The sequence below is a fragment of the Sitophilus oryzae genome, unplaced genomic scaffold (genome assembly GCF_002938485.1).
Source record: "Sitophilus oryzae breed Bouriz unplaced genomic scaffold, Soryzae_2.0 scaffold_1586_pilon_pilon, whole genome shotgun sequence".
In the NCBI taxonomy this organism is placed as follows: domain Eukaryota; kingdom Metazoa; phylum Arthropoda; class Insecta; order Coleoptera; family Curculionidae; genus Sitophilus; species Sitophilus oryzae.
Genome location: NW_022146265.1, coordinates 2,499,884 through 2,506,646, shown reverse-complemented (window position 1 = coordinate 2,506,646; position 6,763 = coordinate 2,499,884).

The following is a 6,763-nucleotide window of genomic DNA, read 5'->3' as shown; positions in this document are numbered from 1 at the left end:
AGACTTTTTTTCGAGATAACTAGATAAATGGTGAGTAAATACCCAATAGGTATAATAATAAAATTTAGGTATATACCCAGAAGGTGCAGGATACAGGGTGGCGCACCTCATTCGCCTCGGTTGATTATACGAAAACGGAAAGATGTAGAAACAAAATATTTTATGGGCATATGTGGGAAGGTAATGTGCATAATTTAAAATTATTTTGAAATGTACGGGGTGTGTCAGAATTAAGATCCATACCAAAGATATATTTTTTCTTATGGAACACCCGGTATTTTAGTTCATTTTAGGATTCTTGGACATAAAATAAGGCGTTTATTGTAAGGGTTAAAATAAATATTTAAAATAGATAGAATTTTTGATACCCCTGTATACATTTAAAAAAGCAATCACATTTTTTAGTAAAGCTAATTTCTCTGGCTTCAAAGTAAGCACAAGAATTAACTCTGGAAAGTAATTTACAGGGTGTTGACACACTTTTTTATTATAGCATGCATATTTAAATATCTTTAAATATCTCAAAAACCAGAGCATTTAAACATATTAAACTCCTATAATAAATGTCTTATTTTATGCCCAAGAATCCAAAAATGAAATAAAATACTGGGTGTTCCATAAGAAAAAATATAACTTTGGTATGGATCTTAGTTCTGACAGACCCTGTACACTTGAAAATAATTTTAAATTATGCACATTGCCTCTCTACATATACCCATAAAAAATTTTGTTTCTACATCTTTTCGTTTTCGTATAATCAACCGAGGCGAATGAGGTGCGCCACCCTGTATATTCATTGAGAGAATATTTCGTCGGGGAACCCCCTTGTAAAATCCGATTACTCACATAACCTAAATTGAAATATTTGCGTTGAGCTGTATTTTCGATACAATTAAAGCTATTGTGCTATTATTGTGTAATCTTTGTGGGCTAAGATAAATAAGGTAACAACAAAATTGTTGATAAAATTGGTTATGGTACGTTAAATTAACAAAATAAACATACTTGGGTATATAAGGGGTATATAGTATTTACCCAACTTCAATCTACCCTGAATTTACCCACTGGGATATACCCGATGCAAAACGTCAGGAATTTACCCATATTTTAATATATCGGGTGTTTACCCATCTCTGGTAAGTATATTGTTTTATTAGGAGTAAAAATGATACTTTTAGAGGCGAGGCTATACGTTTGATAGGCAAGGTAGAAAAAGTACATTTTTACTCCGTATATAGAACGTACTATTTATTTAAACGTTTATAAATATTTTTTTAAGAAGATTTTGTGTTTTAACTAGGAATTTAGCACTTTTCCAGTTCTACTTACAATATTAATACAGTATTTTACTAGAAATTATTAATGTTCTTAACTTACCTACTCATATTCGTGATTTTATAAAAGTATCTAGCAAATTAATTGAGAAAAATGCAGTTATTTATTAAAATGACAGTATTAGTATTGTTCTATGGTATTGTTAATATTTATTTCTGACATTTTGTAATTTAGATGCATGGCATATGTATGGTTTGATTCGCGAAAGAAGATAAGTGTCTCATATCCTAACAAATTACGAAAGGAACGTTTGAATCATCGCTATGTTTTAATCCATCTCTTACCTGATGCTTTTAACCATAGACAGGAAAAACTCCAGACGGGGCTAAGACCGCACATAGAAAGAGCAAAACAGTTCAAAAACGTTTTTGGTTCTCAAGATATTTGAAATCGAAATAACCAATACATGCCATCATTGACAAGAATTATACAAGTTGACTAAATAGTTGTTACACTGAAATCATGTTTTTATGCCAAAGGTTCTACAGAAACTGTTTTATCATTTTTTTTAGAAAAATGTTTGATTAATTATTTAAAAAAATAAAAAGTTTCAGTCAAATTACTATCTAGTCAAAATGTTTATTTTTTGTCAATGACGACATGTAGGTACTGATTATTTCCATTCTAAATATTTTGAAAACGGTCGCTAGTAGCAATCTTTTCCAACTGAACCTGACTGAACTTTTATAAGTAAAAAATGGCGGAAATGTATATTTTTCACTCAGTACTTTAATACAGGTATGAAAAAAAGCTATTACCTACTCTTCAAAATGGTTAAAACCTTTGTTAAAACACTGTCAGTTTTTTTACGTCATCTAGGGACCGAGTTGAAGTTGGCGCTAAAGATTTTAGACAGTGACAGTTATTTTTGCATTTGACGGACGAGCGCACAGTGCGTTGGAAGATAAATTTAGGGGGACATAAGCGTTTGGTTAGAAATAAGCCAAAAAATGTGTACTGATAAGAATAAATAGTAGACATTCCAATTGATATAAAAATGTATGAATATTATTTGTATTTCGATACATTTTTATCAACCAAATTTGGTCATTTTCTGCTCAGGAATGCAGAGATCATACAAAAACAAAATATTTACAAGTGCTTATACATTTTATTCCAAAGCCAAATTATGTGAAGATTGCCAAAGGTATGAACTTTTCTACTGTACGTATATTATTTGTCACTTTTTTTCAAATATCGATATATTGAATGATGTAGATTTTTTCAGTTACCAACACAGGTATAATAGTCACAGTCACAGGGAGTTCAAGCTTAAGGTGAATGCCCAAAAAGTTTCATTTCAATCGAATAGTATAAAAACAAAACAACTCCATCAAAAGGCACTGAGTTTAAAAAATTGTCTTAGATACTTACTATATATGAATTTACAATTACCGAGTGTTAAAATTAAAATATCTATCTTATTTATTATTTTCAAAATAAAATAGAATTTTTTAAAATAAAATATACAGGGTGTCACAAAATTACAAAGTAATTAAAAAATAACTGCTAAAGAATTTTTTGGAAGCATTTCACCTGATATCATAATTTTATGTATTTGGCAATAGTTTACAGTACGGTTTTTGGGTGTCATGTACGAATAATATCATAGTTTTATTCATCATCATCAGCCAGCCCTTTGCGTCCACTGCTGGACATAGGCCTCCCCCATTTGCGCCCACTGTTGCCTATTTTGTGCGCTCTAGATCCAGTTATTGGTGATCCTTTTTATGTCGTCAGTCCATCGTGTTGGTGGTCTTCCCTGGTTTCTTTTGTCAGCTCTCGGTCTCCATTCAAGCAGTGTCTTGGTCCACCTACCATCGGTCACTCGAGCCACATGTCCAGCCCACCTCCACTTGAGTGTAGCGATTCGTGACACAACGTCGATGACGCCTGTTCTCGCACGTACGTGCGTACGTGCGATAGTTTTATTATCTTGTATTTATTTATTAATAAATTAAGTTGTTAATAAATAAATAAATTTAACCATATGGTTGCTATTTATTAGACCATTTGCTGGGTTCTTAGATTTTAAGTCCCAAACATCGCTCTTGAGATTTTGTCCCGCTAGAATAACCATCCGCCGCACTGTGTAGCGCTGGTCCCTGCGTGACGTAAGCATCCACGGCGACTACGACAGCGGCGATTTGACGCGATCGAACAGTCCTTTAGAATATATACAGTCCTTGGGTGACGCCTCCTACAATTAGGAGTCATATTAACATAGAAACAAATGTCTCATGTCAAAAAATACCACATACCACACATGAGATGAGACCAATTTTCATCGACCTATGTTCAGAAATCATTTGGAAAAAATCGCAATAAAAATTAAACTTCTACACCCTATACCTCCTAAACGAAGCATTTTAGGACATAAATTTTTACTAACTCATTTACTTATTTTTATCTGTAAAATTTGCTGCCAAAGTTTCTATCAAGGTACTATATAGAATGAAAAAAAAAGAAATGTCCATTATGAACCTCGTTATATCGACCTGACAAATTTTCCATTATTTCTCCAAAACCAAAACATTCCGCATGGCAAATATAATTAATTTGGAATACTAACGAAAATCCTACAGCCAGACACCTCCGCAGAAATTCTCCGCATAACCGAGCGAATTCTTCTTCTGATCCGGGATACGTAAACTCCTGATTTATGTCTCCGAACCAGGTCTGCCTCTATTGTTCCCGGTGCCGTATAATTGTTCCACGTCGGATGATACATTGATTATTAGAATTTCTATTCGACATCGGATATTGAATAAAACGGAACGCAGACGCTCCGGTCTGTTGTAAACCTTCATCAGATCTAGTGGTTGAATGAGACAATTACAAGGTGTGTAACGTAAAGCACGCCATACACGTCGAATTCTAATAGTAATTTATATCCTGATATCATGCCCTGTGTCTAGTATTACCAACCCTCAGGGTTTCTCACGGACACTACTGGTTTTGTCGGGTTTAGGGGTAAATACCTTGAAGGACTTTATTGTTAGACGAAATGTTGTTTCTTGATATTTTCTTGTTGTTTCTTGTCGATCTCGGCCTCATTGATGAAATAAACATGATATGCTGTAGGGAATATAATCAGGTGGTTTCCCATTGCCTGCCTGATCCTCACGCCGTTGATTCTTTATTGGGTTCAACCGCCTTAAGGACAAGAGGGTGTCTTTAGTCTTGGCCGAAATAGATTTGAGTCTCTATATTCGGCCTTTGGGCTTTAAATCGCAGCTCTGCTACTATATGCCATGTCCACCTGATACATATGCCTATCGACTTTGTTCGCTGTCCATGCCATAGTAGTCTTGTACACTGTAGATGAGATTATCCAGGGAAATTACCAGATATATTCAATAAGTTCTATCCCCCTCACTAGGTTTAGCCTACCGACCAAAGCAGTTTACCGGGATATGGCCGCTGCGTGCACAACAGCTTCTTGGAGCTACTAGGATCAAATGGTCAATGTCCAACTACCAAAGTAGAAGTGGTCGTCATCACCCAAGAGGTGCTACCTCTAAGAACACTACACCATACATAGGTGGTTGAAAAGTTCAATTACCTCGGATCCCTCATAATAAACAAGGGAGGCTGTGAAAACGCGGACTAGCAATAGCTCGTAACGAGACTATAAAACTAACACGAATATGGAAAGACTGCAATAAATTTAGTAAACACATTGATCTTTCCTATCGCTACTTATACATCAAAGACTTGGACTCTAAAAACTACAAACAGACGAAAAATAGATGCTTTCGAAATGTGAGCCTACAGAAGAATGCTGCGAATTTCATACACAGTACATCGGACCAACGTATCAATTCTAAGGCGGTTGAAAGTTAACACAAGACTTTCAACCAAAATAAACCAGTGATACCTTAAGTACTTCGGGCACTTTTCGAGAAGAACAGGTAGGCTGGAAAAACTCATAATCGAAGAGAAGATTAATGGCAAACGACCAAGAGGGAGATCTCCGACGCGCTGGGTGGACCAAACCAAAGAAATTATTGGTCACGGCCTGCAAGAGGCTTCTATAGCCGCTCAAGATAGAGAGGGATGGAGAACAACAATCCGACCAATTGAGACATGATGTCATCATACTCTTTCGAGAGTTAGCGGACGAGAAGAAGATGAGATAAACGCATTTATATTAATTTGCTTTGATCCATGTCTAATAGCAACCATTAAAAATTTTTAACATCATTAATTTGCGAACGTTTTAAATAAGTACTCATTGATTCCTCATCATAAAATATGAAAAAAGTTCCTATATAAACATTGGGTATCATAGTTTTAAAATTACAGGATGTCAAAATTTTTTAAAATTAGGTCTTTTGTAATTATCTTAAATTTCATTATTTTTTTATTTGAATTTGCTGTAGGCTGAACTAATAGTAATTATAACTAATTACACAAATATTAAGACACAACTTTTATTTGGCATTAAACGGCCTATACAATTTTGCTATCAAAGGAAAAAAGGTCAGTAGCGTACACGTTTTTTTTTCGAAAAATATTCCAGTGATAACCCATACGCACGTCCCTAATAAATCTATCGACACTTTTTTAGCATTAAAATATGTAGCACTTGTAGGGACTCTGACGCCCAAAATTTCATTCAAATCACTAAAAGCACTTGGACTAAAGGACTTTAACCACTTGCAGTTACGAAATAAAAAGAATCGGACAAATATGTTGATATGAAAAATATATCTTATTTTTACGTGAGGAATATCCATCCCCACGAGAGATGGTCCATGTTTTTTGAAACACCCTGTATAGACTAAAGGCACCCCCCCCCCACAAATAATTTATTACAACTTTGTAGAGCCAGTCTGATTACAACGTCTTTCTTTAGCGATTTGCATCGTTTCCGCAAAACCAGAAGTTCGTCGCTTTATATTTTCGTGGCGCTACAAGAAATTAAATTGATAATTTCGGCTTAAATTTAACGAAGAAATATGAGCGAGGCTTTGGCGAGACAAAACAGATGCCGCTACGCCTAAATAAGACATTTAAATAAATGTACATATTTTACACGAAGCGAAAGATATTTCAATTACTTCTTGGCCCCAACAACAGGAAAGTGATTAATGAAAGCTAACCTAATTAATTTGCTTTTGAACTGATCGTTCGTTTCCAGTCTGGTTTCCAGAAACTGCTGTTTAAATAAATCTTTCAATAAATTACTAAAATTAAAAGGCTTATTTTGATTTAGCGTTATATGATATCTACTTGTTAAAATTTTATTGGATACAGCCGGTAAATTTTCGCTGTACGTAGAATACTACAATTGCTTCAGTAATATTAGTATTTTTATATAAAAACAGTTTAAAAATTAGAATTTAAATCAATATCGTCCAATTATATTTTAAAAAAATTATTACATATGCTGCCATCTATACCATAAACTTTAAACCATTTT